General features: G+C 57.6%; 1 long non-coding RNA gene across 1 annotated transcript in view; it reads right to left on the bottom strand.

Annotated features, from left to right (window-relative positions):
• LOC144308007 (uncharacterized) overlaps positions 1–4,251 on the bottom strand; it is a 5,041-nt gene extending 790 nt beyond the window's left edge. The window contains exons 1-3 of the long non-coding RNA XR_013374654.1: positions 3,979–4,251; positions 1,266–2,972; positions 1–1,125 (exon numbers count right to left, since the gene is read on the bottom strand). The exon at positions 1–1,125 is cut by the window's left edge and continues 790 nt beyond it. This is a non-coding gene — a long non-coding RNA (uncharacterized LOC144308007). The remainder of the gene's footprint in view (positions 1,126–1,265; positions 2,973–3,978) is intronic.
• Between the last annotated feature and the right edge of the window lie 6,391 nt (positions 4,252–10,642).

Raw genomic sequence — 10,642 nt, 5'->3', positions numbered from 1 at the left:
TTCACCTGCGTGGGGATTGCCCAGTCTGAGGACAGGGATGCTGAGCGTGGGGCCTGCAGAGCCTCGGCGGCACAGCGCCCGCTGCAGCGTGTCCCGGATGCCCACGCAGCTATGTGGCAGCCATGCACGTTGCAGCCGCGCCATCCGCCCTGACTAGATGGCAATGGGGCTGTGCTGAGGGACCCGAAGTTTCTGGATAGACTATGAGGCTGCCATTCCGCCTGTGTGTCTGAGCTCCTTCCTTCAGAGCCACAGTCCCCTGCACGGGGCATAGGGGTGCTCAGGACCCTCCTGCCCCGACCACAACCGCACCATCTCCTGTCCCCAGACCGATGCCTCGATCCAACCACGGGGAGTCATGAGCGTGCCTGAAGAGCGAACTCTGGCTTCAAGGGCTGGTGTCTGCCCCTCCCCATAGCCTCACTGCTGAGCCCACGTACGCAGCACTGTCCTCGTCTGCCCCCGCTCTTTGTGCCCCAGTCACATCGGTCATATCTACCGCCAAAGTCTATCTCCCCGGGTCCCACACGGATTCCCCCATATGGCACAGCGCTGCCCCCAGCCCCAGGCCTGGGCCTCATTCCTCTGTAGAGCCCAGAGGAGGCTCCTGACACGTGGTCACCTCACGTCCAGCCCCAAGGAGAGGTTTCCAAGCACCAAGGAGACCGTGAGACTCATGCGCCTAAACTCCACGCAAAGCTTTCCCTCTACGTGAAGTGTCTTATGGGGGTGGGGGGGGCTGCTGCTGCTGAGAGGCCCAGACATCCTTGCTGAGGCTGTCGGCCCCGCACCTCCTGACAATGAGCCCTTGTGTGCGCCGGTCACACGGACACCACAGTCATCGGATGACACAGCCTGATACCCCAACCTGCTCACCCAGAAGGGGGCCGGCTCCCTTGCTGCTTCATAGACCGGTTCCCCAGCCGATTCGCACACAGCGCGTGTGGGCACCTCCCTCCGTCCGTGAGCGGATGTTATGGGCCACACCACGTTCCCCAAGATACATACATTGAAGACCTTGGCCCGGGACCTCGGAATGGGACTGTCTTTGGAGAGGGAGTCTTTAGTCGGGTGGTCACGGTGAAATAAGAGGAGGGCGAGCCCTGATCCCGTAGACTGGGGGTCCTTAGGAGAGGAGGACACAGCGAGAACACAGCGTCTACACACCCAGGAGGGAGGCCTCAGGGAGAACCAGCTCTGCCTGCCCCCACCCCCCCGATCCCGCACGTCCAACCTCACATGTCGCAACCCTGAGAAATGAATACCTGTTGCCTGAGCTGCCCAGTCTGGGGTATGTGTTGTGGGGGCATGAACATGCCGTGAAAACCAGGTACCGGACCTGACAGAGCCGGCCGCCCTGTCGTCTAGAGCCGCGGCCCCAGGGCCCGCAGGGACAGGAACGGGAGGGAAGCAGGCCTCGGCTCCTTGCCTTCTGCCGCACCTGCTGGGTGGCATGAGCGCCCTCTCTGTAGCAGCTACTCTGTGTCCAGGCCCTCGCATGCGTGTCACAGCAGTCCGGGGGCTGGGACACTCCTCACACACTTGGTGAACGCTCTAGCAACCCAGGACCCGGGAGGACGTGGGTCACAAGCTGCTAAGCGGCAAAGCCAGTCCCAAGCACACCTCCACGCGGAGTCCCAACCCCCTCCGCCATCTGCTCGGGCCCTAGAGCAGGGGAGCCTTGCTCTCCCAAGGGCAGCAGTGCCGTCGGGCGGGGGTGCCGGGCCGCCCGGCTGTTCCACAGCGCGGGATCAGGAAAGCCTCCCGTGCGAGCCGCACCGACTTGTGTCCTTGCTGGGCGTGCCGCCGGGCCCCGGCCCCCACCATGCCGTCTCACACTGGCTGCCCTTCCACCCCGTGCTCTGCACCGCCGAGCAGCTTCCTTCATTTCAAGGCCACTTCCCAGCTGCCCCAGCAGCAGGAGTGGATTCCGACTGTGTAGCCACCACCGGGGTCTGAGTGCAAGTGCACGCTCTGCCCTGAGGGACCACCATGCCCTCAGCCAGTCTCTGGGTGCCGGCCCCCCAGCAGGAATCTCCCTGTGGGGGCCAGACCCAGGAGTGGCACCTGGGGGTTGTCAGCACCCCCTGGCCTCATGGGACCCCTGAGTGGGAGCAGCGGCCGCTCTGCTGCATCACTTGGAGCTGCCGAGTGCCCCGTGGGAGGCACACTGCACAACACCGTGTCCGTGGCCACCGTCCTGTACCCCTGGCCCTAGGCTGCCTGGGGAACACAAGGGGAGATCATTGGGTTTTTAGGTGGCACTCAAACCCAGGGGTGAGCATGTCTGCAGGTTACCGACACTCGTGACCCTTTTGGTTGTTACCTGTGCCGCTTCACCACCAACATGGTACCGACCGTTCCGCTTCCAAGCACGTGTGATGACAGGGACTTGCTTGCTTGCATTTCTCAAACGCACTGGCTGGTGTAAACATGGCCATTCTACCCACAGCTTCTTGGGAAGGCGGGGTGGGAAACACCACCAGCCTCGCCCCCAGTCACTGGGGTGTCTCGTTACCACTATGTTCACCTGAGCACACGCTCCACAGCAGCAAGTGTTACAAGCACCCTAAGTGTGCCCGGAAGGCTGACTGCTCATCTGGGGTGCAGACCAAGGGGCGCGCACCACGCAACCCACCGCGCCTGCGTCTCCAAAGCGCAGCACAGGCGCCACGGTAATGGTACTGGTTCCATTGTTCACAAACGCACTAAAGCTTATACTACGTGACTATGTCTTTTAAAAGCAATAGAAGAGATTTTAGGTGCCTCACGTTTACCGCACCCCGTCCACATTCGCACAACACGTTTTCACTCTCGCTGGTTCTCGGTGTGTGCGCCTGCGTTGGCACCTCCAGGCTGAACCACAGAACTTTGCTGTGACCACCCCCAGAGCATAGCTGGACGTGTGAGCCACCTTCTATAGGATTTCCAGAACAAGGAAACATCAGAGAGTCCATACACATCTGTAACTCCTATAACAGAGGGAACCAGAGACTGCATGAGACCCTGGTGAGCCCACTGCAGTACCCAGTGACCCTTGTGGCACCTCGGCGACCCCACCATGGCACCCCAGTGACCCTTGTGGCACCTCAACGACCCCACCATGGTGCCTGGTGACCCTTGTGGCACCTCGGCGACCCCACCGTGGTGTCTCAATGACCCTTGTGGCACCCCAGTGACCCTTGTGGCACCTCAGTGACCGCACTATGGCACCCCAGTGACCCTTGTGGCACCTCAGTGACTGCACTATGGCACCCCGGTGACCCTTGTGGCACCTTGGTGACCCCACCGTGGTGTCCCAGTGACTCATATGGCAACCCCACCATGGTGCCGTGCCCTGGTGACCCTTGTGGCACCTTGGCGACCCCACTGAGGTGCCCCGATGACCCTTGTGGCAGGCACCTCGGCAACCCACTGAGATGCTCCAGTGACTCATGTGGCACCTTGGTGACCCCACCGTGGTGCCCCCCTGGTGACCCTTGTGGCACCTCAGCAACCCCACTGTGGTGCGCCAGTGACCCTTGTGGCACCTCGGTAATCCCACTGCAGTGCCCCAGTGACCTTTATGGCACCTCGGCGATCCCACTGAGGCGCCCCGGTGACCCTTATGGCACCTCGACGACCCCACTGTGGTGCCCCGATGACCCTTGTGGCACCCCAGGGACCTCACTGTTGTGCCCTGGCGACCCCACTGTGCCAGAGCTTCCCCACCAGACCCTGTTTTTCTTCCTTTTTCCTGCCCATGTCTCCACTGCACTTCCCAGGCTAACGTCACCTTGCGGTGTGGATGCCGCCTCTCTAGGTGTTACTAAGGGGACATAGCAGGATTGAGGAGGGTCTTAGGATGAGGGGTCGGCTCCTGTGTGATCACCCCAGCAGCCCCATCCCCTGCTGGCAGGAACCCTCCACCCAGAAGGAGGAAGGAGAGACCAGACGGACAGAGCCTGGGTCCTGGAGACCCACTGGCCCTAGACTCACATGACGAACACATGGCCTTCGACGGTCAGCCCTGCTGTGCCAGGGCGCTCCACTGCAGTAACACAGTTTCCCTAAAAACAAAGGTGCTTTGCAAACCCCTCCAGGACTGTGACAAAAAATACGACTTCCTAAGACTTTTCCCCAAGCCATAGCCCACGCGGAACGTGTCCTTGCAGACCATGGGTCAGGTAAATGGCTTGAAAGCAGGGGCCCCTCTGAGAGGATCGCCCGGAGTTTAGGGCCCGCCCACTTCTGCCTTCAGCGCTGAGGAGGAGTTTCCTTGACAACCGTGACAAGCCTGCTCGGTTCCCATGGCAACCAACTTTCTGAATCGCCAAGTCTTCCCTGTTTGCAGCGTTCCTAATGGAGTCTTGTGGAGCCGAAAGTGACAGTGTTGTCATCATGTGCCAGCAATCGATTGCTCTAAACCTGCAATTATTGGTTACATGAGGTTTTTAATCATGAAATTACACAAGAACCAGCTTTCCAAGGTGACTAATTCTGCTCTTGGCACCCACGGAAAGCATGGCGTAACTGTTCTCGTGGTGGATGAGCCCCCTTTCTGATGGAGCCAGGCCTGGGGTCCTCCCTCACAGATGCTTTGAGTGTCCCCAGACGCACATGCCCACAGTATAGCTGTCAGCACCAGTCCATAGAAGACCTTACGCATCCCCTAGGATGAAAGGGTTATCTTGTACCCAAATAGTGGGTTCAGTTGTGGACCCCAAGAGATATGTTCCCAGAACATGTGAAAGTGACCTTATTTGGAAAAGTATCTTTGCAGATACATTAAATGAGGAATTTTTAAAAAAGATTTTATTTATTCATGAGAGAGAGAGAGAGAGGCAGAGACACAGGCAGAGGGAGAAATAGGCTCCACGCAGAGGACCTGACGTGGGACTCGACCCTGGGTCTCCAAGATCACGCCCTGGGCCGAAGGCGGCGCCAAGCCGCTGAGCCACCCAGCTGCCCTAAATGAGGGACTTTGAGCTGGCACCACCTTGGATGAACACGGACCTAAATCCAATCACAGGTGCCCTTACAAGAGACACAGAGGAGGAGCCACGTGAAGACGAGGCAGAGAGGCAGGGCCGCAGCCACCAGCCCAGGGACGCCTGGAGCCCCAGAAGCTGGAAGAGACAGGAGGGACCCCTGCCCTCTGGAACCGCCGCAGGGAGCACAGCCCTGCCCAACCTGGACCTCAGTGGTCCTGCCCTGCCTAGGTCTCAGGCTTCTGGTCTCCAGAACTGGAAAAGGATAGATTTCTGTAGTTGTAAGCCATCCAGTTTAGTTTGTTTTGCAACCATGATCCAGGCTCTGATCCAGGATAAAGCTAATATAAACTGCTGACTTCGGGGTACTTTCGATGGATGATGTACAGGAACTTTTCCACCATATTATTACCTTTTTGAAAGTCTTGTCATTGAGTCAAAACAAACATTAATGAAAATTCTCAGCAAAAGTCTATGTTTATGCTTGATATGGAGACATTCCTTGCTTACTAATATGTCTGTGCCTTTGCTTTGGGATGAATTTGGTGGACTTGGGGCAATAACACCTGTTCTCCACTCAGGTTATGAAAAGGGCACATAAACACAAGCAGCAAAAGCAGAAATACACAAACGGGACTACAGACTTAAAAGCTTCTGCACGGGGAGGCCTGGGTGGCTCAGCGGTTGAGCATCTGCCTTCGGCTCAGGGCGTGATCCCGGAATCCTGGGATCGAGTCCCACATCGGGCTCCCTGCATGGAGCCTGCTTCTCCGTCTGTGTCTCTGCCTCTCTCTGTGTCTCTCATGAATAAATAAAATCTTAAAAAGATAAATAAAAGCTTCTGCACAAAGGAATCCATAGAGTGAAAAGGAGACATATAGGAGAAAATAATTGCAAATCCTATTTCTGATAAGAGGTTGATATTCACAATATACAAGGAACTCTTACAACTACAACAAAAACAAGTGGCCTCCTAATAGGCAGACCTGAAGAGGCATTCTCCAAGAAGACACGCAGATGGCCAACAGATCTATGAAAAGATGCTCAGCATCTCTAATTGTTAAAGAAATGCACATCGGAAGCACAAATACCACTTCACACCCATCAGGACGGCCACTATCAAAAAACAGGAGACAACCAGGAAGAGTGGGTATGTGGAGAGATTGAAGCCCTTGGCTGTGCTGGTCGGAATGTAAAATGGTGCAGCCACTGTGGGAAACAGCATGCAGGGTCCTCCAAAAACTAAAAATGGAACGACCGTCTGACCCAGCGATCTTACCTCTGGGCACATATCCAAAACTGAAAGCAGGATCTCAGGAGCACCTTGCTGACTCAGTCCGTGGAGCACGCAGCTCTTGATCTCGGGGTTGTGACTTTGAACCCCACATTGGGCGCAGAGATGACTTAAAATAAAAATTTGGGGCACCTGGGTGGCTCAGTCAGTTACGGATTCGACTCTGGATTTGAGCCCAGGTCATGATCTCAGGGTTGTGAGGTGGAGCCCTGCATCGGGCTCCACCCTGGGCACGGGGTCTGCGTAAGATTCTCCTTCTCCCTCTGCCCTTCCCCACCTCTCTCTCTAAAACAAACAAAACATTTTAAATCTTAAAATTAAAAAAAAGAAAGCAGGATCTCAAGACATATTTGAATGAATTGGGGCCCAATTCATGAAAATGCAAGTAGAATCGTGCGTGCCAAGGGCTGGGAAGACAGGATGGGGTCTGTTTAAGGGGCAGAGTTTCAGCGTTACAAGATGAGAAGATTCTAGAGATCTGTTACACAAAACAGAAAATAGTTACTACTAAACTGTATGCTCGAAAACTGTAAAGAGGGTAAACATATTCTGTGTTTTACTACAATTAAAAATGGGGGTTTTGGGATTCCAGGGTGGCTCAGTGGTTTGGTCCTGCCTTTGGCTCGGGGCGTGATCCTGGAGACCCGGGATCGAGTCCCGCATCGGGCTCCCTGCATGGAGCCTGCTTCTCCCTCTGCCTGTGTCTCTGCTTCTCTCTCTGTGTCTCTCATGAATAAATAAATAAAACCTTAAAAAATAAAATAAAAGCTTTAATGAATTCGGTTGGATAGTCACAATAGTTGAAAGTACGGCATCCTCAGTGGGAGAGAGTCCACGTCCTCGGTGGGGAAGGACTCAGGTACTATTGGACTCGGCACTTCCCACAGCCACTCCAGGCTCCAGATCTATGGTTTATGGCCTAGGACACAGCAAGAAGGGGAAAAGGGAGAAGACAAAATGCAGGGCAGAAGGCCACGGAGACGGAGGCAGAGGCCGGAGCAGGGCATGTACGAGCCTAGGCCTGCCAGCATCCCCAGGAGCTGGAGAGGCAGTGGGACCCTCGCCGCTGGAACGGCCAGGGGGAGCGCGGCCTTGCCCACGTGCATCTCGACTTCAGGCCTGAACCCAGAGAGCCCGCGTTCCTGTTGTTCTAAGCCAGGGCTGTGGAAACTTGGCCCAGTGAGCTGCAGGCAACGCACCGACCCGGTTCCGTAGGCTCCAGGGAGCAGGGGGCTCAGGACAGGCAGGTGGGTTACAAGCGTCTCACAGCCAGCGGCGGCCGCCCGACGTCCCAGGGCAGCGTCTGCACCACACTGCTGAGGGCTCAAGTCTGGAGGCCCCTCTGTGCACAGGCGGCATCCCGGCCTCCAGAGTCTTGCCCCAGTGCATGCGGGGGCGGGGGTGCCAGGTCTGAAGCCTCACACACCATCTGCCGGGTGACCTTCAGGGTCACCGTTCACGGAGGGAACCAGGAGCCGGTAGATGCAGTGATGAAACCCCACTGGGGCATCTGCTGCGCCCTGAGCAGACCCCTGAAGCCGAAGGGAGGTGGTCAGAGCGGGGGAGGGCAGGGGTGTCCTCCTGTGAGGCCAGCAGGCCCCGTGCAGGGAGCGTCCCCCTTCCAGTGGAAAGCTGCCCTGCGAGGGGCCATCTGACTGCTAGCTCAGCCCAGCGGTGTCTGCCCCTGCCGGAGCCACCCACCCTCCTAGTCTTGCCACACAGGCCGTGGGCAGGAACCTGAAATGCTGGGATCGCTGGCAGTGGAACCAAAGCAGGAAGGACATGCAAGGCCTTGGTGGGGATACTTTTCTGGAAGTTTCTGATTTACCCAAGTCAGCCCTTCCCTTCCTCACCCACGGCCTTGTCCTGCTTCCTCACCTCTGCATGGGGGGAATTTCACACCGTGCGTGCAGCTCACTCATCCTCTCCCTTGGCAGGTTGCAACCCAGCAATTCAGAGGGAGGTTGCAGCAAAGGCCGCTCAGACCAGGTGACCTGCACAGCCACGGCCCCTTGTTCTGCCAGCCCAACCCTGGGGCTACTGACAGGACAGGTAGCATCACCCTACGTTGCTCCAATGCAGTGGAGCATCGCACCAAGGCTCCACTGTGTCCACAAGAATTCATGAGGGGGGTTGGGGGGTGTCTACGTGGGAGAGCTCACAGCATGTTTTGCTTTGAAGAGGGGGCATTTCTACAGACCTCTGCTCCAGGGACACCTGGGCCGCACTCCCAGAAAGGCTACCCGTGGCTGCGTCAGGCTGCCCTGATGGGCCAATTCTCACCCATCAGGAGCTCATAGTGAAGAAGATGGACCCTGCGGGAACCGGTGTGGGGGTCAGGAGGGGTCAGGGCTGACGTGGGGCTGCTACTCTGGTTTGTTTTCTAAGTCATTCAACCAGGTGGTGAGTCAGGGTGCTTCAAGATCGTTCTCACAAGATGTAAGGAATAGGAGAGGACAGGGTGGTGGGTGGAGACACATGCCAGGATGCCCTTGGGTGCAGCAGGCACAGCAGCTCACCAGCCGAGAGAGGCCCTGCCCGTGTGCAACAGAAGCCTTGTACACGCTGGTGGAGGGGGCCGGACAGCATAGCCCTCTGCACCAGGAAGAGGTGGGCTCATCCAGGAGCAGCGGTGGGCCTTGCTGGGGCCCAGTCCGGTCTTCTAGTATCTGAGCTGGGAGCTGGACCAGAGGTGGGTGACTGTGCCCCACAGAAGCTCCTGGTGATGGCAGATAGAGCCTGCTCAGGGTGACCCCAATAATAGGACTGTAAAAATGGATCCCACTGAAGGGAAGGAGTTTGTGAAATGGATCCCACTGAAGGGAAGTTTTCTGCAAACTGAAGCCTAAGAGTCAAATTTTGTGACAGGGGTGGTCAGGGGGCATGGGGGGCAATGCAGAGGAGCAAGTGGCTACTCCAGCCAGCCCACAGCCCCAAAACGCACCAAGGCTCCACTGTGTCCACAAGACTTCATGAGGGGGGCTAGGGGGTGTCTATGTGGGAGAGCTCACAAGCATGTTTTGCGGGAAAGGTGTGAACGAGTGGGGACTCAGGCCCTGACGGCTGCCACCTTTGCTGTGGAAACTTAAATCTGTCCTGAGAACGCAGAGAGGGAAGAGATTCCAGCCGCGGGGGCAGACTAGTTCTGGATAGTTCTGGATGGTCTTGAGGGGCACTGGAGACATCTAGACGGGAGCTCAGCCTTCCAAACACTGGAGATGCTCCCAACACAGCAAGGGGCATAGGGAGAGGGGAGGTGTGTGGAGTCCGCAGGACCAGCCCCATCTCCAGGGACTTGTCCTCCTTGTCCTCCAGGAGGCTCACAAGAGTGGGAATAGGTTACGAGCATGTGTCACGGTGCACCCTAGGGATGCAGGCCCGACCTCAAGGTTGCTGGAAGGGGTTGGTCAGCAGGAATCCGGGTGCTGATTCCTTATGCTCCCACCGAGAGTTCCCACTGGTCTCGCAGAGCATGCTGCTCCCCCAGCAAGGAAGGGTGAAAACAGGGGCGCATTCCTCCAGGGAAGCCCCTTGGAGACTCCGTGCTGGGCGGCCGATGTTCACAGGGGCACGCTGCCTGGCACCCACCGAATCCCGGGCACCCGGAAGGCAGCAGGTGTTCCGCGTGGACCTCCCGGTCTGTGCCAAGAGTGCAGGCACGGGGAGCCCCTCCCTCGGTTAGGAGGAGTTTCAGGTAGGGGACGGCTCAGGGCTGTTAGCTTCCTGGGGTCAGCACCGTCATCACACCTGGACTGGGAGCTGGGAAACACCTGGGGAGCCGGCTGGGCCTGGGGGTGCCGGAGTTCGTCCTTGAGGCCGCTGCCCTGGGGGCGGGGCGCAGGGCCAGTGTCCAGCGGGAGTGGGAAGGTCAGGTCATGGCCTGGGGGCTCTGGAGGGTTAGGGTTAGGGTTAGGTCAGGGCCAGAGTGGATCCTGCTGAGCCTGGGTCAGAGCCCAGCAGGGACTGAGTGGGGAGGCGGGTTAGGGACATGGCTGAGGAGCCACTAGAGAGGGGCTGAGTCTTTCCCGCTCCTTCCGCTGCCTGAGTGGTCTTGCACACGCTGCCCTTTTCGTTGGCACATCTCGCCCACACCGGTGCACACATACACACGCATCCGTGCTCAGATGCATGCATGCACATACGAGTGCACGGACAGACATGCACATACGCCCACAGGTGAGACACGTGTATACCCACACGGGTACAGAGTGTGGGCATCTGCACTATGCACGTGCACACAGCTTGTCGTGCATACCCACATGTCGTACACACACGCATGCACTCATATGCACGTGGACACCTAGCCACGCATGGACACACGAGCGCAGCACACCCGCGCACATACGCATAGAGACATCACACATTTCCAGACGTGTGC

Source organism: Canis aureus, chromosome X (genome assembly GCF_053574225.1).
Source record: "Canis aureus isolate CA01 chromosome X, VMU_Caureus_v.1.0, whole genome shotgun sequence".
NCBI classification, from domain to species: domain Eukaryota; kingdom Metazoa; phylum Chordata; class Mammalia; order Carnivora; family Canidae; genus Canis; species Canis aureus.
The sequence above is the reverse complement of the archived record's forward strand: the minus strand, read 5'-3'. Positions and strand labels throughout refer to the sequence as shown.